Raw genomic sequence first — 12,314 nt, forward strand, 5'->3', positions numbered from 1 at the left:
GGGGCCCCCCACAGGGTCTATTCTGAGGAGAGTCACCGGGGCCCCCCACAGGGTCTATTCTGAGGAGAGTCACCGGGGCCCCCCACAGGGTCTATTCTGAGGAGAGTCATCGGCGCCCCCCACAGGGTCTATTCTGAGGAGAGTCACCAGCACCTCCCACAGGGTCTATTCTGAGGAGAGTCACCGGGCCCCCCACAGGGTCTATTCTCAGGAGAGTCACCGGGGCCCCCCACAGGGTCTATTCTGAGGAGAGTCACCAGGGACCCCACACAGGGTCTATTCTGAGGAGAGTCAACAGCGCCCCCCACCGGGTCTATTCTGAGGAGAGTCACCGGGGCTCCCCACATGGTCACCAGGGACCCCACAGGGTCTATTCTGAGGAGAGTCACCAGTACCCCCCACAGGGTCAATTCTGAGGAGAGTCACCAGCGCCCCCCCACAGGGTCTATTCTGAGGAGAGTCACCAGCGCCCCCACAGGGTCTATTCTGAGGAGAGTCACCGGGACCCCCACCGGGTCTATTCTGAGGAGAGTCACAGGGACCCCCCACCGGGTCTATTCTGAGGAGAGTCACCAGGACCCCCCACCGGGTCTATTCTGAGGAGAGTCACCGGGGCCACCCACCGGGTCTATTCTGAGGAGAGTCACCGGGGCCCCCCACAGGGTCTATTCTGAGGAGACTCACCAGGCCCCCACAGGGTCTATTCTGAGGAGAGTCACCGGGCCCCCCACCGGGTATATTCTGAGGAGAGTCACCAGGACCCCCCACCGGGTCTATTCTGAGGAGAGTCACCGGGGCCCCCCACAGGGTCTATTCTGAGGAGAGTCACCGTGGCCCTCCACAGGGTCTATTCTGAGGAGAGTCACCGGGGCCCCCCACAGGGTCTATTCTGAGGAGAGTCACCGGGGCCCCCCACAGGGTCTATTCTGAGGAGAGTCACCGGGGCCCCCCACAGGGTCTATTCTGAGGAGAGTCATCGGCGCCCCCCACAGGGTCTATTCTGAGGAGAGTCACCAGCACCTCCCACAGGGTCTATTCTGAGGAGAGTCACCGGGCCCCCCACAGGGTCTATTCTCAGGAGAGTCACCGGGACCCCCCACAGGGTCTATTCTGAGGAGAGTCACCAGGGACCCCACACAGGGTCTATTCTGAGGAGAGTCAACAGCGCCCCCCACCGGGTCTATTCTGAGGAGAGTCACCGGGGCCCCCCACATGGTCACCAGGGACCCCACAGGGTCTATTCTGAGGAGAGTCACCAGTACCCCCCACAGGGTCAATTCTGAGGAGAGTCACCAGTGCCCCCCCACAGGGTCTATTCTGAGGAGAGTCACCAGCGCCCCCACAGGGTCTATTCTGAGGAGAGTCACCAGCGTCCCCCACCGGGTCTATTCTGAGGAGAGTCACCGGGGCCACCCACCGGGTCTATTCTGAGGAGAGTCACCGGGGCCCCCCACCGGGTCTATTCTGAGGAGAGTCATCGGGGCTCCCCACAGGGTCTATTCTGAGGAGACTCACCAGGCCCCCACAGGGTCTATTCTGAGTAGACTCACCGGGACCCCCACCGGGTCTATTCTGAGGAGAGTCACCAGGACCCCCCACCGGGTATATTCTGAGGAGAGTCACCAGCGCCCCCCCACAGGGTCTATTCTGAGGAGAGTCACCAGCGCCCCCACAGGGTCTATTCTGAGGAGAGTCACCGGGACCCCCACCGGGTCTATTCTGAGGAGAGTCACCGGGACCCCCCACCGGGTCTATTCTGAGGAGAGTCACCGGGACCCCCCACCAGGGCTATTCTGAGGAGAAATGCTACTCAGAAAATGGCCAAAAAGCACATGGCAGGTATAGGGCTACCAACAACAATTTAACCCAAAGGGTTAACAAAAACCTGATATTCCATGTGCTAGAATAAAACTTAAAAGCATGCTGTCAGTCATTCTCCTTGAAAAAGCCACAAGAGTGGCGAAACATGTTGGGGTGTGACAGTTTATGGTTTTAATCAGCATCTCCATGTAATATCCTAATATAGCCTCACTCATAGTGACTCCAGATCTATTCTGGACCCGTACCCACGGTGCATTTTGGTGTGACTTGGTTTATATATAAACATTCTGATGATGGATGATTATTAAGGAATATCTATTGGATAAGACCAAACTCCCATGAGAGAGGGTTATACCTTGGGAGAGCTCCAAGAGATATTTTCTTTAATGACCTTCATTTCCCTGTTCAGGATTCATATATGACGGTCATTTATTATCCATACTCCCATGAGAAAGGGTTAAACCCTGGGAGGGATTCAAATTAATCCCATCACTGAATGAGTGTTATAGGCTTATTGGGGATGGTTCATCCCAGATAAAGACACATAAACATTTTCTAATAGGTCGGATTTAAGAAATCACTATATAGTGTATCTGACTAACATATCACAATTGATCGGATATGTACATGGAGTTGTGATTTTAATTGTGTGTCTCACAAGTTTCATTATTTCATTTTTTTCTATAATAAAAGTTAAGTTATATTTTAGCACATGGAATATCAGGCTTTTGTTAACCCTTTGGGTTAAATTGTTGTTGGAATTCGCTCCGCACTCTTCGATGTGATTCCATTTGGTAAATAGATAACTCCCGATGTATTACAGTTACAGAATGTATTTTCTTAGCTCTCCGCGTTCTTCGATGTAGTTCCGTTTGGTATATAGATGACTCCCAATGTATTACAGTTACAGGATGTATTTTCTTAGCTCTTCGCGTTCTTCGATGTAGTTCCGTTTGGTATATAAATTCATCTACATTGGGAGTCATCTATATACCAAACGGAACTACATCGAAGAATGCAAAGAGCTAAGAAAATACATCCTGTAACTGTAACACATTGGGAGTCATCTATATACCAAACGGAACTGCATCGAAGAACGCGGAGAGCTAAAAAAATACATCCTGTAACTGTAACACTTAGGGAGTTATTTATATACCAAACGGAACTACATCGAAGAACGCAAAGAACTAAGAAAATACATCCTGTAACTGGAATACATTGGGAGTCATTTATATACCAAACGGAACAACATCGAAGAACGCAAAGAGCTAAGAAAATACATCCTGTAACTGTAACACATTGGGAGTCATTTATATACCAAACGGAACTACATCAAAGAATGCGGAGAGCTAAGAAAAATACATCCTGTAACTGTAATACATCGGGAGTCATCTATATACCAAACGGAACTACATCGAAGAGCGCGGAGAGCTAAGAAAATACATCCTGTAACACATTGGAAGTCAGCTATATACCAAACGGAACTACATCGAAGAACGCAGAGAGCTAAGAAAATACATCCTGTAACTGTAACACATTGGGAGTCATCTATATACCAAACGGAACTACATCGAAGAACGCGGAGAGCTAAGAAAATACATCCTGTAACTGGAATACATTGGGAGTCATCTATATACCAAACGGAACTACATCGAAGAACGCGGAGAGCTAAGAAAATACATCCTGTAACACATTGGAAGTCAGCTATATACCAAACGGAACTACATCGAAGAACGCGGAGAGCTAAGAAAACACATCCTGTAACTGTAATACATTGGAAGTTATTTATATACCAAACGAAACTACATCGAAGAACGCGGAGAGCTAAGAAAATACATCCTGTAACTGTAACACATTGGGAGTCATCTATATACCAAACGGACCTACATCGAAGAACACAAAGAGCTAAGAAAAATACATCCTGTAACACATTGGAAGTCAGCTATATACTAAACGGAACTACATCGAAGAACGCAGAGAGCTAAGAAAACACATCCTGTAACTGTAATACATTGGAAGTTATTTATATATCAAACAAAACTACATTGAAGAACGCAAAGAGCTAAGAAAATACATCCTGTAACGGTAACACATTGGGAGTTATTCATATACTAAATCAAACTACATCGAAGAACGCGGAGAGCTAAGAAAATACATCCTGTAACTGTAATACATTGGGAGTCATCTATATACCAAACTGAACTACATCGAAGAACGCGGAGAGCTAAGAAAATACATCCTGTAACTGTAATACATTGGGAGTCATCTATATACCAAACGGAACTACATCGAAGAACACAAAAAGCTAAGAAAATATATCCTGTAACTGTAACACATTGGGAGTTATTTATATACCAAACGATACTACATCGAAGAACGAAAAGAGCTAAGAAAATACATCCTGTAACTGTAATACATCGGGAGTCATCTATATACTAAACCGAACTACATCGAAGAACGAAAAGAGCTAAGAAAATACATCCTGTAACTGTAATACATCGGGAGTTATTTATATTCTAAACGGAACTACATCGAAGAACGCAAAGAGCTAAGAAAATACATCCTGTAACTGTACTACATTGGGAGTCATCTATATACCAAACCGAACTACATCAAAGAACGCGGAGAGCTAAGAAAATACATCCTGTAACTGTAACACATCGGGAGTTATTTATATACCAAACGGAACTACATCGAAGAACGCGGAGAACTAAGAAAATACATCCTGTAACTGTAATACATCGGGAGTTATTTATATATCAAACGGAACTACATCGAAGAACGCGGAGAGCTAAGAAAATACATCCTGTAACTGCAATACATTGGAAGTTATTGATATATCAAACGGAACTACATCGCAGAACGCAAAGAGCTAAGAAAATACATCCTGTAACTGGAATACATTGGGAGTCATCTATATACTAAACCGAACTACATCGAAGAACGCGGAGAGCTAAGAAAATACATTGTGTAACTGTAGCACATTGGAAGTCAGCTATATACCAAATAGAACTACATCGAAGAACGCGGAGAGCTAAGAAAATACACCCTGTAACTGTAATACATTGGGAGTCATCTATATACCAAACGGAACTACATCGAAGAACACAAAGAGCTAAGAAAATACATCCTGTAACTGTAATACATCGGGAGTCATCTATATACTAAACCGAACTACATCGAAGAAAGCAAAGAGCTAAGAAAATACATCCTGTAACTGTAATACATCGGGAGTTATTTATATACTAAACGGAACTACATCGAAGAACACAAAGAGCTAAGAAAATACATCCTGTAACTGTAATACATCGGGAGTCATCTATATACTAAACCGAACTACATCGAAGAAAGCAAAGAGCTAAGAAAATACATCCTGTAACTGGAATACATTGGGAGTCATCATATACCAAACGGAACTACATCGAAGAACACAAAGAGCTAAGAAAATACATCCTGTAACTGTAATACCTCGGGAGTCATCTATATACTAAACCGAACTACATCGAAGAACGCAAAGAGCTAAGAAAATACATCCTGTAACTGTAATACATCGGTAGTTATTTATATACTAAACGGAACTACATCGAAGAACATGGAGAATTAAGAAAATACATCCTGTAACTGTACTACATTGGGAGTCATTTATATACTAAACGGAACTACATCGAAGAACGCAAAGAGCTAAGAAAATACATCCTGTAACTGTACTACATTGGGAGTCATTTATATACTAAATGGAACTACATCGAAGAACTCGGAGATCTAAGAAAATACATCCTGTAACTGTAACACATTGGGAGTTCTTTATATACCAAACGGAACTACATCGAAGTACGCGGAGAGCTAAGAAAATACATCCTGTAACTGGAATACATTGGGAGTCATCTATATACCAAACGGAACTACATCGAAGAACACAAAGAGTTAAGAAAATACATCCTGTAACTGTACTACATTGGGAGTAATTTATATACCAAACGGAACTACATCGAAGAACGCGAAGAGCTAAGAAAATACATCCTGTAACCGTAATACATCGGGAGTTATTTACATACTAAGCGGAACTACATCGAAGAACGCAAAGAGCTAAGAAAATACATCCTGTAACTGTAATACATTGGGAGTCATCTATATACCAAACGGAACTACATCGAAGAACGCGGAGAGCTAAGAAAATACATCCTGTAACTGGAATTCATTGGAAGTTAATTATATACCAAACGGAACTACATCGAAGAACGCGGAGAGCTAAGAAAATACATCCTGTAACTGTAACACATTGGGAGTCATCTATATACCAAACGGAACTACATCAAAGAACGCGGAGAGCTAAGAAAATACATCCTGTAACTGTAACACATTGGGAGTCATTTATATACCAAACGGAACTACATCGAAGAACGCAAAGAGCTAAGAAAATACATCCTGTAACTGGAATACATTGGGAGTCATCTATATTCCAAACGGAATTACATCGAAGAACGCGGAGAGCTAAGAAAATACATCCTGTAACTGGTATATATATGACTCCCAATGTATTCCAAACGGAACTACATCGAAGAACGCAAAGAGCTAAGAAAATACATTCTGTAACTGTAACACATTGGGAGTTATTTATATACCAAACGGAACTACATCAAAGAATGCGGAGAGCTAAGAAAAATACATTCTGTAACTGTAATACATTGGGAGTCATTTATATACCAAACGGAACTACATCGAAGAACGCAAAGAGCTAAGAAAATACATCCTGTAACACATTGGGGGTTATTTATATACTAAACGGAACTACATCGAAGAACGCAAAGAGCTAAGAAAATACATCCTGTAACTGGAATACATTGGGAGTCATCTATATACCAATCGGAACTACATTGAAGAACGCGGAGAGCTAAGAAAATACATCCTGTAACTGGAATACATTGGGAGTCATCTATATACCAAACGGAACTACAGCGAAGTACGCGGAGAGCTAAGAAAATACATCCTGTAACTGTAACACATTGGGAGTCATCTATATACCAAACGGACCTACATCGAAGAATGCAAAGAGCTAAGAAAATACATCCTGTAACTGTAACACATTGGGAGTCATCTATATACCAAACGGACCTACATCGAAGAATGCAAAGAGCTAAGAAAATACATCCTGTAACTGTAGCACATTGGGAGTTATTTATATACCAAACGGAACTACATCGGAGAACGCAGAGAGCTAAGAAAATACATCCTGTAACTGTAACACATTGGGAGTTATTTATATACTAAACGGAACTACATCGAAGAACGCAAAGAACTAAGAAAATACATCCTGTAACTGGAATACATTGGGAGTCATCTATATACCAAACGGAACTACATCGAAGAACGCAAAGAGCTAAGAAAATACATCCTGTAACTGGAATACATCGGGAGTTATTTATATACCAAACGATACTACATCGAAGAACGCGGAGAGCTAAGAAAATACATCCTGTAACTGGAATACATTGGGAGTCATCTATATACCAAACGGAACTACATCGAAGAACGCGGAGAGCTAAGAAAATACATCCTGTAACTGTAACACATTGGGAGTCATCTATATACCAAACGGAACTACATCGAAGAACGCGGAGAGCTAAGAAAATACATCCTGTAACTGGAATACATTGGGAGTCATCTATATACCAAACGGAACTACATCGAAGAACTCGGAGAGCTAAGAAAATACATCCTGTAACTGTAACACATTGGGAATCATCTATATACCAAAGGGAACTACATCGAAGAACGCGGAGAGCTAAGAAAATACATCCTGTAACTGGAATTCATTGGAAGTTAATTATATACCAAACGGAACTACATCGAAGAACGCGGAGAGCTAAGAAAATACATCCTGTAACTGTAACACATTGGGAGTCATCTTTATACCAAACGGAACTACATCAAAGAACGCGGAGAGCTAAGAAAATACATCCTGTAACTGTAACACATTGGGAGTCATTTATATACCAAACGGAACTACATCGAAGAACGCAAAGAGCTAAGAAAATACATCCTGTAACTGGAATACATTGGGAGTCATCTATATTCCAAACGGAATTACATCGAAGAACGAGGAGACCTAAGAAAATACATCCTGTAACTGGTATATATATGACTCCCAATGTATTCCAAACGGAACTACATCGAAGAACGCAAAGAGCTAAGAAAATACATTCTGTAACTGTAACACATTGGGAGTTATTTATATACCAAACGGAACTACATCAAAGAATGCGGAGAGCTAAGAAAAATACATTCTGTAACTGTAATACATTGGGAGTCATTTATATACCAAACGGAACTACATCGAAGAACGCAAAGAGCTAAGAAAATACATCCTGTAACTGTAACACATTGGGAGTTATTTATATACCAAACGGAACTACATCGAAGAACGCAAAGAGCTAAGAAAATACATCCTGTAACACATTGGGGGTTATTTATATACTAAACGGAACTACATCGAAGAACGCAAAGAGCTAAGAAAATACATCCTGTAACTGGAATACATTGGGAGTCATCTATATACCAATCGGAACTACATTGAAGAACGCGGAGAGCTAAGAAAATACATCCTGTAACTGGAATACATTGGGAGTCATCTATATACCAAATGGAACTACAGCGAAGTACGCGGAGAGCTAAGAAAATACATCCTGTAACGGTAACACATTGGGAGTTATTCATATACTAAATCAAACTACAGCGAAGTACGCGGAGAGCTAAGAAAATACATCCTGTAACTGTAATACATTGGGAGTCATCTATATACCAAACTGAACTACATCGAAGAACGCGGAGAGCTAAGAAAATACATCCTGTAACTGTAATACATTGGGAGTCATCTATATACCAAACGGAACTACATCGAAGAACACAAAGAGCTAAGAAAATATATCCTGTAACTGTAACACATTGGGAGTTATTTATATACCAAACGATACTACATCGAAGAACGAAAAGAGCTAAGAAAATACATCCTGTAACTGTAATACATCGGGAGTTATTTATATTCTAAACGGAACTACATCGAAGAACGCAAAGAGCTAAGAAAATACATCCTGTAACTGTACTACATTGGGAGTCATCTATATACCAAACCGAACTACATCAAAGAACGCGGAGAGCTAAGAAAATACATCCTGTAACTGTAACACATCGGGAGTTATTTATATACCAAACGGAACTACATCGAAGAACGCGGAGAACTAAGAAAATACATCCTGTAACTGTAATACATCGGGAGTTATTTATATATCAAACGGAACTACATCGAAGAACGCGGAGAGCTAAGAAAATACATCCTGTAACTGTAATACATTGGAAGTTATTGATATATCAAACGGAACTACATCGCAGAACGCAAAGAGCTAAGAAAATACATCCTGTAACTGGAATACATTGGGAGTCATCTATATACTAAACCGAACTACATCGAAGAACGCGGAGAGCTAAGAAAATACATTGTGTAACTGTAGCACATTGGAAGTCAGCTATATACCAAATAGAACTACATCGAAGAACGCGGAGAGCTAAGAAAATACACCCTGTAACTGTAATACATTGGGAATCATCTATATACCAAACGGAACTACATCGAAGAACACAAAGAGCTAAGAAAATACATCTTGTAACTGTAATACATCGGGAGTCATCTATATACTAAACCGAACTACATCGAAGAAAGCAAAGAGCTAAGAAAATACATCCTGTAACTGTAATACATCGGGAGTTATTTATATACTAAACGGAACTACATCGAAGAACACAAAGAGCTAAGAAAATACATCCTGTAACTGTAATACATCGGGAGTCATCTATATACTAAACCGAACTACATCGAAGAAAGCAAAGAGCTAAGAAAATACATCCTGTAACTGGAATACATTGGGAGTCATCATATACCAAACGGAACTACATCGAAGAACACAAAGAGCTAAGAAAATACATCCTGTAACTGTAATACCTCGGGAGTCATCTATATACTAAACCGAACTACATCGAAGAACGCAAAGAGCTAAGAAAATACATCCTGTAACTGTAATACATCGGTAGTTATTTATATACTAAACGGAACTACATCGAAGAACATGGAGAATTAAGAAAATACATCCTGTAACTGTACTACATTGGGAGTCATTTATATACTAAACGGAACTACATCGAAGAACGCAAAGAGCTAAGAAAATACATCCTGTAACTGTACTACATTGGGAGTCATTTATATACTAAATGGAACTACATCGAAGAACTCGGAGATCTAAGAAAATACATCCTGTAACTGTAACACATTGGGAGTTCTTTATATACCAAACGGAACTACATCGAAGAACGCGGAGAGCTAAGAAAATACATCCTGTAACTGTACTACATTGGGAGTAATTTATATACCAAACGGAACTACATCGAAGAACGCGAAGAGCTAAGAAAATACATCCTGTAACCGTAATACATCGGGAGTTATTTACATACTAAGCGGAACTACATCGAAGAACGCAAAGAGCTAAGAAAATACATCCTGTAACTGTAATACATTGGGAGTCATCTATATACCAAACGGAACTACATCGAAGAACGCGGAGAGCTAAGAAAATACATCCTGTAACTGTAACACATTGGGAGTCATCTATATACCAAACGGAACTACATCGAAGAATGCGGAGAGCTAAGAAAATACATCCTGTAACTGGAATTCATTGGAAGTTAATTATATACCAAACGGAACTACATCGAAGAACGCGGAGAGCTAAGAAAATACATCCTGTAACTGTAACACATTGGGAGTCATCTATATACCAAACGGAACTACATCAAAGAACGCGGAGAGCTAAGAAAATACATCCTGTAACTGTAACACATTGGGAGTCATTTATATACCAAACGGAACTACATCGAAGAACGCAAAGAGCTAAGAAAATACATCCTGTAACTGGAATACATTGGGAGTCATCTATATTCCAAACGGAATTACATCGAAGAACGCGGAGAGCTAAGAAAATACATCCTGTAACTGGTATATATATGACTCCCAATGTATTCCAAACGGAACTACATCGAAGAACGCAAAGAGCTAAGAAAATACATTCTGTAACTGTAACACATTGGGAGTTATTTATATACCAAACGGAACTACATCAAAGAATGCGGAGAGCTAAGAAAAATACATTCTGTAACTGTAATACATTGGGAGTCATTTATATACCAAACGGAACTACATCGAAGAACGCAAAGAGCTAAGAAAATACATCCTGTAACTGTAACACATTGGGAGTTATTTATATACCAAACGGAACTACATCGAAGAACGCAAAGAGCTAAGAAAATACATCCTGTAACACATTGGGGGTTATTTATATACTAAACGGAACTACATCGAAGAACTCAAAGAGCTAAGAAAATACATCCTGTAACTGGAATACATTGGGAGTCATCTATATACCAATCGGAACTACATTGAAGAACGCGGAGAGCTAAGAAAATACATCCTGTAACTGGAATACATTGGGAGTCATCTATATACCAAACGGAACTACAGCGAAGTACGCGGAGAGCTAAGAAAATACATCCTGTAACTGTAACACATTGGGAGTCATCTATATACCAAACGGACCTACATCGAAGAATGCAAAGAGCTAAGAAAATACATCCTGTAAATGGAATTCATTGGAAGTTATTTATATACCAAACGGAACTACATCGAAGAACGCAAAGAGCTAAGAAAATACATCCTGTAAATGGAATTCATTGGAAGTTATTTATATACCAAACGGAACTACATCGAAGAACGCAAAGAGCTAAGAAAATACATCCTGTAACTGTAACACATTGGGAGTTATTTATATACCAAACGGAACTACATCGAAGAACGCAAAGAGCTTAGAAAATACATCCTGTAACACATTGGGGGTTATTTATATACTAAACGGAACTACATCGAAGAACGCAAAGAGCTAAGAAAATACATCCTGTAACTGGAATACATTGGGAGTCATCTATATACCAAACGGAACTACATCGAAGAACGCGGAGAGCTAAGAAAATACATCCTGTAACTGTAACACATTGGGAGTCATCTATATACCAAAGGGAACTACATCGAAGAACGCGGAGATCTAAGAAAATACATCCTGTAACTGTAACACATTGGGAGTCATCTATATACCAAACGGACCTACATCGAAGAATGCAAAGAGCTAAGAAAATACATCCTGTAACTGTAGCACATTGGGAGTTATTTATATACCAAACGGAACTACATCGGAGAACGCAGAGAGCTAAGAAAATACATCCTGTAACTGTAACACATTGGGAGTTATTTATATACTAAACGGAACTACATCGAAGAACGCAAAGAACTAAGAAAATACATCCTGTAACTGGAATACATTGGGAGTCATCTATATACCAAACGGAACTACATCGAAGAACGCAAAGAGCTAAGAAAATACATCCTGTAACTGGAATAC

This window comes from Hyla sarda, unplaced genomic scaffold (assembly GCF_029499605.1).
Source record: "Hyla sarda isolate aHylSar1 unplaced genomic scaffold, aHylSar1.hap1 scaffold_975, whole genome shotgun sequence".
Lineage (NCBI taxonomy): Eukaryota > Metazoa > Chordata > Amphibia > Anura > Hylidae > Hyla > Hyla sarda.